Source organism: Falco biarmicus, chromosome 3, assembly GCF_023638135.1.
Source record: "Falco biarmicus isolate bFalBia1 chromosome 3, bFalBia1.pri, whole genome shotgun sequence".
NCBI lineage: Eukaryota > Metazoa > Chordata > Aves > Falconiformes > Falconidae > Falco > Falco biarmicus.
In genome coordinates, this window is record NC_079290.1 from 45709673 (window position 1) to 45722338 (window position 12666).

At 39.6% G+C, this 12666-nt stretch overlaps 1 long non-coding RNA gene across 1 annotated transcript in view; it reads right to left on the reverse strand.

Moving 5' to 3' along the window:
• Positions 1-3552: 3552 nt before the first annotated feature.
• Positions 3553-12666, reverse strand: part of LOC130146527 (uncharacterized) — a 29973-nt gene continuing 20859 nt past the window's right edge. The window contains exons 2-3 of the long non-coding RNA XR_008820946.1: positions 4694-4771; positions 3553-3681 (exon numbers count right to left, since the gene is read on the reverse strand). This is a non-coding gene — a long non-coding RNA (uncharacterized LOC130146527). The remainder of the gene's footprint in view (positions 3682-4693; positions 4772-12666) is intronic.

Sequence of the window (12666 nt, forward strand, 5' to 3'; positions counted from 1 at the left end):
AGACTTGTCGCCAGCAAGAACAGAGGTGAAATTCATATCCTCTGCCTTGACCTTTGTCTCCCGAAGTGGCTCAGGACCAACCTACCTGAAAGGACATCTATTACTCTATGCTGTGTGCTGCAGCTTTGATTACAGGTACTGGAGCTGGGGGCCAGCTTATGTTTTAATCGGTTTGAGATGTGAACGGCGTATTTTGTATGAACACTTCTTGGTTTTGTATATTTTTTTCCAAAAGGCTGTTCTTTGTAAGCACAGGGAGGAATATTACTGTGATTCATACCTTTAAGGCAGGGTGGATGATTATGTTAATCTGGTTTGACTTTCTGCATGGCAATGTTCCTTCTGTTGCCTGGAATGGATGATGTACATGCATACATACATACGTGGTCAGACCAGAATGCATATTTTACATTCCCACCCAGCCTCAAAGTAAGAACTTCAGGTGATTTGGAATTTACTGTGTCCCATGCTAAGCTGTTCAAATTGCTGCTCTTTACTCTGGCACCTGGATGGGTTTGTTTTGCTGATTCTATATGAGCAGGTATGTTGCCTGCGCTAAAATTTTCTTTAAAATATGATTGTTGTCAATATTTGTGAAGAGTGTAGGATTTTCTAAAAATAGAGATTCTTGCTCAACTACCAAAACCTAGGTGAAAAAAATATTTGGAGTTGTTTTGTTCAAATAGTTTGGTGGATACAGTTTGCTGTGACTTGGGTTTTCTTTCATAGCTCTCTTGGCCCTTATGTTTTCTGAAACTATTATAACTATTTCAGTCACTGTGTGAAATAAAATGTAATTTTAAAAAAATTACTGTATAGGTTAAATATTTGTAAAATATTATGTCAGGAAACTGTTGCTGTTACTCCTTAAATAAATCAGAAATAAAAATTATGACGTGCAAGGAATTGTGATCCTTTGGAGCATTAAAAATTGCTCCACTAGGTGGCGAACTTGCATCAAATATGCAGCTAAGAAGGTGCGCCTGACTGAAATCCTAGCCACTGCTGCAAAAATGAAACTCCTAATAACTGAATAGTTTGTGTTTCATACCTTCCTTTTATAATTTCTAGTGAGGAGCAATTTTAGATTTGTAGCAAAGAAATTCTGTGAGGTTGTCGAACACTATATTGATTTATGTTAAAAAAAATAATATAAGGTTTAACATACATTTCGTGATATGTTAACTGAAGAAGTTAATTTCAGTAGTTGACAACTTTTCTGTGGTATGTACTCATTTAAAACATTTTTCTTCACTATCCAGCTCATTCTAATGAGGTGCTGACAGTGCAGACTGTCTGGGGGTAGAAACAGTGAAAAATCTTTGCCAAAAAGAGATATTAATTTTTTTTAAACCCTATTTAACTGGATCCCAGTTAATCATAAACTAAGGATATGTTATGTTTGATTTTTTTCCCTGGTTCTGTCAACATGGCCAATATTTCTCACAACTATGAAGAGGACAAATGATGAAAAAAGGGAACATTTCCAGGTGTAATTTTGTGCTGGATATAGGTGCCAACTATTAAGTAAAATTAGGACTGGGGTTATCTTTGGAGCTTCTGCAGGTTCAGATTTCTGTAGCATTGCAGTATTCTGTAGGTCCCATATAGGAGGGAGGAGAATAAAGACTAAAGGGGCCAGCTTTTCTTAATCTGCTGACGCTAATCTGTGGGGACAAATCTCTGGGAATTTGAAATCTGCACATTTGTCTGCTGGTAATAATTAGAAAGTGGTATATCATTTATGTAAGAGTCAGAGTCTAAAGTTTCTAGGACCCATATGTTCAGAAGGGGACAATCCAGAAGGGGCCATCGCTTGTTTGAGTGCACTAGCTAACATTAAGCTTCAAGGTACATTTTGATTTGGGTTTTGGGAGTATAAGAGAGAATTGGAGCTTTTTGTTTTCTTGGGGGAGTAAAGAATCAGGAAAACAGAGAAAGGGGTAAATGTTCTATATCTTTCTTTACTATTTACATATGTTTAATGTTTAATTAATGCAAGTACTATAACTGGGATTTGGGAATTCAAGTCAAGATATTTGTTCATGTCTTTATTCTGGTGGTCTCACAGAGTTAGTAAGAGGGCAGGTGATGACAGGGTAGAAGGTTGAATGTACTCTTTTATTATGCACTTAACCCTGTGAATAATTAGGAGACAATCTGTCTGAGGAGAAACCCTCAGACATAGGATTTGGAACTGGATTTTCAAGACTCTAGTTTCTCTGTGGCTTGCAGAGTTCAGAAGACAAGATAACAGGTGCTAGTAAAGGCAAATGCTGTGCATTTTATTGTTTGGATACATACCAGGTTATAAGTAAGATCAGGGCTAGTGGTGGGCTATGTATTAAGTTAAGGCTTTAACTTGCTTTAAATTTAGGACTGAGGCTAGCTTTCAGGTTCAGAGGCACTATCTCCTTCCTAAGAGCCCAGATCTTTGCTGCATCCTATTATTACTAAAGAGTTGGAAGTAGGTAGGTTTTGGAAAGGACCAATATTCTGTTTTGTCTTGTAGAGGCTAGATTTATACAGCTGTACTGCCTAGGGTTAGTGTTAGGAATCTGGAATCTAAAGTTCACTGTTCCCATTTTATGGGTGGATTCTCCACAGACTAGGGAAACACAAAGATGATGTGCTTTTCTAAGGGACGATGCTTTTCCTTCATTTTCATTGTGATCACTGCTGGTGCTGATGTTAATATTGGGATTGGAGCTAAAAATAAAGTTTTGGGCTTAATGCTTAAAGGAACTTCTTTCTTTTGCATTCTAGAGGGTGTAGATAACAACAAAGAGAGGAAACACTTAGCTGGGCCAATGCTTTATATTCTCATTTACTTCTGGTGTTCCTTCTATTCATTCATATAATGAAATTTTGCATTAGGATTTGCACTTTGTATGATTTACAAAGACAGAAAGAACTAGTATTTACTAATATTATTTATAGTAATAATTACTAGAAAATCATAGCTTTCCAAAATTATTAAATAAGGGAGAACACTAGAAGAGACTCCTGCTAATAAGTTTAGGTTCAGGGTTGGAAGTAAATTTAAAGCTTGGAAATCAAAAACTTCAAAACTACAGTACATTCTTCTTTTACGTAAGGTCTACCCATGTTTAGAAAGGGCAATTTCTTAAAGATATTAGAAATTAGAGGCCATATCTAATTAAACATAGTTAAGATTGAATTAGGGCTGAAGTTATCATTTGGAAACCCAGTATTTGAACAGACGAGTTTATTATGGCATTTTGTAGGGCCGTCTGGGGTACAAAGGGAGAGTTGATTATTATTATTAGGGGGCAACACATTATTTTCCTTCCACTGATGAAAGGGAAGCCCTGCCAGGAATCAAAGTCACAGTCATGGTGAGGGTTAGAGAGCCCCTGGCTGCTCCTGGCTGGTGTAGTGGGACAGGATGGGCTGCCAGGTCTGCCCTGCCTTCCCAGGAGTGCCCTGGGACTTTGTCATCCTGTATGAGTGCTGCAAGAACTGATATGAGACAGAAGACGTGACAGCAGTAGTAAAGATTTAGGTTTTCTTGTAGTATATGAACTTGCCTCCTGGGTACGATGAAGGCTTGCATTAGCATTGGGGAACATGAAGGCGTTCTCACACTGTCTGTCTCACTCATTCCTTGTTTCCATTTCTGAGCCTCATTTTCCTTGATGAGCCATCATGCCCGTGTCCCTTTGGAAGATGAAAATTATTTCACCCAAACGTAAATCCAGACCAGTTGATAATTCACTTCAGGTTATCTCCCAGACCATTTGGCAGAGGGCTGCAGTGAATCTGACTTTGTCTGCCAGGGAACGCATCCCTGGAAACATTCCAACTCAGGTGTGATGGGGCTCAGAGCAACCTGATCTAGTTGAGGATGCCCCAACACTGCAGGGGTGTTGGACTAGATGGCCTTTAAAGGTTCCTTCCAGCCCAAACTGTTCTGTAGTTCTGTGGTTCTGTGATTCTATGATTCTATGATTTCATGACATGTGTCCAACACCTGCTCATGTCCCAGAATCCCATTGCATTTTTCTGTAGATCACACTGCATAGCTCTGGTATTACACTGGTGGCTGGTGAGAAGTACACTTTAAACTGAAAAAACCTCCAAATACAGGAATTATGTTCATGGGTTGAGTGACAGCACATCTGGTTGGAAGGAGATGCAGGCCAAACAGCTAAAGGGTAATAGACATAAGGAAAGGTGGACAAAATATTGGTCTGCTCTGATTGTGATGGTGGTCAAAGTTCTCCCAGTGGTGGAACCACAATAGTGGTGCAGACACAGCAAAGGCTTCACTGTTGTTACAAGAAACCATCAAACCTGTGTAGATCAATGGGACTGGTGCAAAGATGGACCTTAATGCACATGCTGTACAATGGTGTGACAGCCTGTTCTTTACTTGACCTGCGATGCTCACGGTATAAAAGATACTGCAAAAAATGGAAAGGGTGGACATCTCTGTCCTTTGCCACATATATAAATGGGTATGTCCAGCCATTTAATACTCTTTTTAGCTTGTAACAACCTTTAGTGATTTGTCTTATTTCCAGTAATCCTTTCCTCTCTTTTATCTTGCACAAGTTGACTATTGACAGAGGGCAATGGACTGTTATGGACAGACTGTCTGTCTGGTTTGTTTGTTCTTAGACTGTACATTGGGAAAAAGGTAAAAAGGTGACTGAGTTAGAGAAACTACCTGAAGGAGGAAGAAGATGGCTTCTTCCCATGGGAACATCTAGGCATGTCTGGAGACAAAACTTCCATTGACTGGAGCCTGTAGGAGAAGAGCAGAGAGAGAGTCACAGCATGAGCTGGGTGCTGCTGCTCAGACCAGGAGGCTTCCAAGAGGTGCAGGGAGCATCCATAGCTAAGAAAAGAGAAAATATACCATTCCCATAGCATTCTCCTGGAGACACTGGCTGCTCATGGCTTGGATGGGTGTACTCTTCACTGGGTAAAAAAGTGGCTGGGTGTCTAAGCCCAAGGAGCGGTGGTGAATGGAGTTACATCCAGCTGGCAGCTGGTCATAAGTGGTGTTCCCCGAGGCTGTTGAAGCCAGTTCGGTTTAATGTCTTTATCAACAATCTGGACGAGGGGACTGAGTGCACCCTCAGTCAGTTTGCAGATGACGCCAAGCTGGGGGAGATTGTTGATCTGCTTGAGGGCAGGAGGCTCTGCAGAGGATCTGGACAGGCTGGACTGATGGGCCGAGGCCGAGTGTGTGAGGTTCAACAAGGCTCAGTGCCGGGTCCTGCACCTGGGTCACACCAACCCCACGCAGCGCTACAGGCTGGGGCAGAGCGGCTGGGAAGCTGCCCAGAGGAAAAGGACCTGGGGGTGCTGGTCGGCAGCCGGCTGAACGTGAGCCAGCAGTGTGCCCAGGTGGCCAGGAAGGCCAACAGCCCCCTGGCTTGTGTCAGAAACCGTGTGGCCAGCAGGACCAGGGCAGTGACCGTCCCCCTGCACTGGGCACTGGTGAGGCCGCCCCTCGAATGCCGTGTTCAGGTTTGGGCCCCTCACTGCAGGAGGGACATTGAGGGGCTGGAGCGTGTCCAGAGACGGGCAGCGAAGCTGGTGGAGGGGCTGGAGCACAAGGCGTATGAGGAGCGGCCGAGGGAACTGGGGTGGTTTAGCCTGGAGAAAAAGAGGCTCAGGGGGGACCTTACTGTTCTCTACAGCTACCTGGAAGGAGGTTGTAGCGAGGTGGGTGCCAGTGTCTTCTACCAAGTAATGAGTGACAGGACAAGGGGAAATGGCCTCAAGTTGCACCAGGGGAGGTTTAGACTGTATATTAGGAAAATTTTCTTCACTGAAAGGGTTATTAAGCATTGGAACAGGCTGCTCAGGGGCTTGGTGGAGTCACCATCCCTGGAGGTGTTTATAAGATGTGTAGATGTGGAGCTTAGGGACATGGTTTAGCGGTGGGCTTGGCAATGCTAGGTTAACAGTTATACTTGATGATCTTGGAGGTCTTTCCCAACCTAAATGATTTTATGATTTGCTGGGATCCACAGAAGACTTTGCAGTTTCCTTTGGTCCAGAAGGTCACTGAACTGGTACAAAGCCTGAACACTGAGCTGGCTCCTCTGCAAAGTATGGAAGGCAAATGGAGAGTTTTTTATAAACTTTTAACAATTTTTTTTTTTTGCCTAGTTAATTCACTTTGAGCTTCCTGGGTATAAAACCAAAGGATTCAGTTTTCTGAGGAAAACTGACTTCTTTGAATTTAAAAGTGTTTTTGGTCTTTTTGGGTGGTGTTCATCTCTACAGGAAAAAGATCTGGCTCAACCCATCCCAAGATATGGTGAAGGCAGATTGCTTCTCAGAAACCTAGATCACAGCAACTCTTCTGACTTCTGCATTGTACCAGTTTTGCACCTTCTGGTTTGGTGTTAATGAGATACAGCCTTTCAGCCTTCCCTTTTTGTTTTCTGAGAAAACATATCCCGTTTGTTTCCATGCATGCTTAAAACTGTTCAGAAGCGTTTAAATGAGGCACATGTCAGTGTACCAAATTAAGATGGTAGGCATAAGGAGTGCTATTGTATTTATATCTTATAAATCACCTCCATCTCCTTATCTGCTTTTTGAAAGAATAGGCTGTCAAGAGTTACCATTTGATGAAAAGGTGGCTAACAATTGCTTTTTTTTTTGATGGCACAGCCGTGAAAAGGATTAACTGATCAGGAAGGCAAACAATTCTCTAATTTCAACATGGGTAGGGAGGGTTTATTAGCGTCTTTGCTATCTTGAGACTTGTTTGGTGCATTTTTTAGCACGATGTTCCACGTGTAAGAGTGTTCCTGACTGTTCTCCATAAGTTTTGCTCTGCCAGCTCTTGTAACGATTCTAATAGCCTGTTATGTGCCAGTACAGGTAATGCTACAGGAGGCTGACATGCTCTCAAATATTATGTGATGGACAGAGAACAGAAAATAATTTATCTCAGTTGTGCTTCAAAGGAGCAGAAGTGAGAGCCAGACTGAGAAAACACTCCTGTTTTCCTGTCTCTGTATGGAAGCATTCCAGATAGCTGGCTACTCTGAGCAATTGTTTTCCATATAATTAAGGCAGAAACAAGAGATCAAGAGCCAAGATGTCCATAGTCAGAGATAAAATCGTGGGACACAAAGTTCAGGTGTAATGATGGAGATCTTTGTTTTAAAGTGTGATATCTGTAGAACAAGTGAAAACCCACAAGGAGGAAGGTCGTAAACTCCTTCCCCTTGCCACAAAACAGTTGTGTAAAAGTGACCTCAGCAACACTGATGCACCACACAATGAAATACATAAGAAAAACCAGTGTCTTTTGGACAGTGAAAGCCTTATTTTCTGTTCAGAAGACAGCAGATGCAAGCATCTTTTTCTTAACCTATCAATTCAAACATGTTTACAAGCTGATGGTTTTTGCTTATTTTGCAGTTGGTTAAGAGAGCCTGCGTGACTTATTCTTTGTAATGGAAATATTGATCTTCAGTCCAGAAGTGCTTCATCAACTCCATGTTTTCACGAATACAAAAACATTTATATAAGTCCCAGAAGCATTACTTCCCCAGGAAAGTATTTTAACAGTCCAGCTTCACACTGGTGTTGTTATATCCCATATGATCAGTAATATTAGTAATTTAGACCTAAAAAGTGACAAGAATAAATTCTATTTTCTCTTATTCTCTGTGCCTGTACACTCCATCAGCTAAAGAATTTTCAGGGATCGGCTTTTCAATGTGGAGAAATCAACAGTTAAGCAGTCAGACTATACGTACGGAGAGTTAGGTGTGCAGGAGTGGGGTATATGGAGCCACTTGTCGGCATGCAATGGTAACAGGAAATCCCAAGTGAGCAGAAGCCTTATTCCTTAGAAAGCTAAGGCTCTCCTTCTCTCTCCTGAAATTACATGCCCTTTCTCAGAAATCCCTAAAGCAGAAGAGAGACAGATCCAATACAATTTATTTAGTGTGGTGAAACACTCACTGCCATACTTAGATTTGTTCTTCCATCCGTGGAGGCGGCAGTGCAGGGAGAGCTGGGTGTGGGTTCCATAATTTCTTCTGATGAAACTTTTGCTTTAAGAGGACTAATTGAGAGAATTTCACTCTAGCTTACTTGGGACATGGTGAAAATATAGTCCCTTGGGAAGTGGGTGGTATAGTTCAAGTCATCCTGAGATTTAACCTTGAGTGTCATATATCCTGGATAAGTGGTTTAACCTCTGAATATTTAATTACTGATAAGGACATTAAAACATCAGGATAAAAGACACAGTTCTTTTTTCTTAATTCTGTAGAAGAAACAGCTTTTTTTTTTTGTGTCTAAGAACACCAGTTGCATATGGCCTTACCAGGGAGAAAGGCAATGGTATTCCTGTCATTTGGGAATTCCCTCTGAGGACAGAAGCAATTCTGGGTGTGCCCTAGTAATGTTATTGGCAAAATTTAGATACCTGGAAATTTTAGGCCTTTCTGGAGCAAGGGGCTGCTGAGTGAAGACTTCAGGTAGGTGACTTTTAGATTCAGTGTGTAAATCCTGGACCCTAACCTTTTTATGAATCTAGGTTTATATTCCCGTTCTTGCTCTTGTGCTTCTGACTGCTAAATGAGAAAAGCCTGCAGAGTGAGAACACGCACTTTCTGTAATTGCAGGGTGAAATCCCCAACAAATGGCAAAACACCCACTGACTTCAGTCATGCCAGGAATTCACATGTGGTTAAAAGATAACTGGTTTTGTTTTTATTGTATGTCTTTCCCCTTTGTTCATGAGCATTGGCAATGAACCTAACATAATGAGACTTACAGAGCTTCCGTGGACAATATTATTAAAAAAAGAAAAAGGAAGCTGTCTAATGTATCTAATAATAACTGAATGATAGCAAACTATTCACATGGTTGTCTTTGTCAGCAGGGAATGTATTTAGTGACTGAAGGAGGGGGGGCTTCCAATCTTATATTTCTGTGAAACATGCAAAGCAGTGAGCAATGAAGGATGGCAGAAAATATGCATGCCCATGTCAAACAGTATAAGTAACCTTTCATTATAATAATTCTGAAATGGTTAACTACAATTCCAAGTTAATACTTAATAAGCAATTAATGAGTAAGCATACAGACTTCTTTTCCAGCCATTACCAATCAGCCTATATTTACACATAAAAAACTTCTTACGACAAAACCCATAAATCAGATGTTATTATAACCTAAGAATATTGTATTTAATCCAACTCAGTCGAAACATTTTTCCATCCTTTTATCTGCAAAAAGTTTTGTGTTGTTTGATCAGAAATTTTTTTGTGCCAATACTGCTTTGTTCTCACTCCTTCAAATATTTTGAAATTAAATATTGTGACTACTATGACTAATACTTCATTTCTTCTACTTGTACTTCTTCATACTATAGTGCCGGTATCTGTTGTTCTTACTTGTCATTATGTCTTTTACATTACCTTTTTTTTTGTTACTAATTAAAATGTAATTGTTGTGACCAAATAGTTCCTGCCAATTAGAACACAGAACACATAGCAAAAATTCTAGCACCTACATGTCTCATGGGGTATTTTAAACTATAGTTTTACTTCAGATTAACTGATTATAAATTAACTCCATTTAGTTATTAGTTTTGTGAAATTGTTCTACATATGGCCTGCACGTTTGTTTGGCTACAGGCACTTCTGTGCTATTAAACCCAAATTTGTTGTTTTGGGCAAATGTTTATGTAATGTCCAAAGTGTTCTTCATAACAGTGTTAACAAGTAAGTAATTGATTTATAAATTACCCTAAAGTCTGTCTACTTTGGATAGTTCTCTGAGTTTATATTGCAGAATAGCACAAATGTGAACCTTTATCAGAGAATGCCTCGGCTATTGAGTTGACTCTGTTGTATTCTTTTTCTCCTGCTTCCTTATTCCCATATTTAGTAATAAACTTTACAGGAGATACTTATGAAGAAGGTATTTGAGTCTGTGGTGTCACAATGACCAAGATTTTGATGCTGGATTTGATTTCATGCACTGGTTTAGTCCAATTCCCACCCTTATGAAAAAGCTACTTGCTTAGAAAATTTGATTAGAAAAATTTTTCTCTGTGTTTCTTGGTTTTTTTTTTTTATATTTTCAGTGAACACAGCATCTGCTTACATCTTCCACAACACTAATAAATATCCTTCTGGTTGCATTCCTCCACTGTTTTTAGTTGAATGTTCATCCCTCTGGTTTTGCTGTGTAATACCTTTTCCATCACTGAATTGCACTTACTCACATGCTACTTACATACGGCGTTTTCTTTTTCTCTGTATTTTCATACAGTTTGGTTAGATGTGTTAAAAACCCCATTGCCAAGCACTCCATTTTATCTATGTGCTGGTATCTCTTCCAGATGCTACTTTTGGGATCCCATGCCTGGTCCTTCACCAATGAAATTTCTCTCCCTTCAGCAATGAGCAGGGCTTTCCTGAGGTCAGGAGAGGAAAAAGGTGTGCCTTTAAAGACCATTTCTGCCTTCCTGTGAAGGTCACCTCCTGTAAGGTGGTAAGAGCTTCTGGCTGTTGCTATTGTTATACAGGACAGCTTTGATTCTAAGCAGAAAAGTGTCTATGCAACATATAGGATTGCAATGCCCTTTGGGCTGCTTCCCCCCCTCCGAGGCGCTGCACACCAGAGTCTGTTCTCAGCACAGACTGGAATCTTTTGCATGGATCCAATTATATGCAGATGGGTGGGACTCGGTTCATAAATGGGATTCCAAACTGCTGCTAAACCCTTGCATGATGAAATGTTAATATTTCATAATTAAGAATATTACACAGAAATTATGTCATTATGTTATGTGTAATTTTTCCCATTCATCAAATTTTAGATTGTATTTTGCATTATTTTTTGGATACATGTAAGCATTTTTCATCCAATTTTGTTGAATAATTACTTATCTGTCATCTGTTAACGTCTGTTTGATAGCTAAACAGCCAAGTCCTGGCATCATAGCTAGGGATATTTGCTAGTTTACTGCTGTTGCTTTCATATTCATTGTTTGTTCTGTAATGGCCCTTAAACATTTCCCATGCATATTTGGGCTAGAATGATTCTTTACATAATGCCTTAGAGGAAAACTAGGTTCTTCTAATAGCAATTAAAATTAGCAATGATATTAGGCTAAGAATTTTAAATCACATTTTGTTCCTGTGCAAATTCCCTTTTATAATTAAAAAAACCCCAATTTTCAATGATGTTGTCTACCTCATGCATAATACACAGCTTCAATGATTTACTTCTTGTTTTGGCACAGGCACAGTTGAATGATATAAGAGCAAATTTTGTTTTTCTGCATTAATAGCTTGTATTGTCTGTATAATGAACCCTATCTGAGCTTCAGCAGGAGAGTTACGCAGTTCATGCACTTCTGTTAGTGAAAAATTTCTTGCTTGTTTTCCAGGAAATTTGTCATATCTGCAGTCTGGAAGACAGTCATTCACACAAGTATTGGGAAGAGACAAATCTAGAGCTGGGTTATCTTGTTGAGGTGGTTGTTACCAAGTGGATACAGAAAATAGAAGTGTGGAACAAAATTGTGGGATCACTAATGGTATTGAAAGGTGTTCCCAGTCATGCTACACAGTTTGATAAAAGGCACTGCGATGTTTCCATGGGATCAGATAAGGAATGATGCCATGCTTGAAGATACTCAAAGAAGAGGCTTTTTGTAGCCAGAAGTAGATTTTTCTTTTTCTTTTTTTTTTTTCTTTCTTTCTTCTTTTTAAGAGAAGAATGGCAAAGAAGTAGCAGTGAGGTTTACAAGATAGATCAGGAATTTGAGATATCTGGATTTTTGGGATATTTGACCATTTGGAATTATTCCAGAAACTGAGCACCTTTTAAGTTTCTTTATAAAGAAACAGTTCAAGTCAAAAAGGGAAGCTGGAAGAAGCTTGTGTAACCTCCAAACTCAATGTTCATTATACAGCAAATAAGGCAAAAGAGGGTAAAGCAAGACTTACAGGTAAAGGGATACCAAAGATCCTTGAAGAAAGAACGGATGCAGTTAAGAGTAGGTCACAGTTGAAAGGCAACAGAGCCACTGGAAGGCAGCAGAGGTAGGGAAAAGACACTGTTGAGGAAAAGGCACTAGGCAGTGAGGAATTATTGAAGTGCTTGTATATTAATGCAGGCCAACATACACTGCTGATTTATTTTTATGTTTCTGAGGGGGAGGCTAGTATAATTTTGTTTGCCAGTTCTTTTAAGCTATGTAAGATTGATCATAAATATTTGTGATAAGTCATTATATGTTAAGCAGATTGCTTAAAAATAAATATCTTTTACATAGAAAGTGTTTGTAAGATCAGTAAGTGGATCAAGGTGTAGGAAATTTATTTTTGTAGTAATAAAAAATGTATAAGTGCATGCCTCTATGCCTAGATTCAAACTGAGTGTTTAGATCCTAAGTTTACAGTGAAACATAGTCACAGAAAATAAACAAAGTCAATGTTGAATACACATGCTTTGCTTCACACATTTGTGTTCTCATAAAACACAGAGGTTTGTCAGCCGTTCTGTGGGTTATGTAGGTAGAAAAACAAGTTAAAACTCTCAGTGTAGTCATTTCACTTTTACATATGGGAGTCCTAGAAGCTAAACTGCAGTGAATACCAGCTGGAAATCAGAGGATGGAAGAAGAGAAAGTGC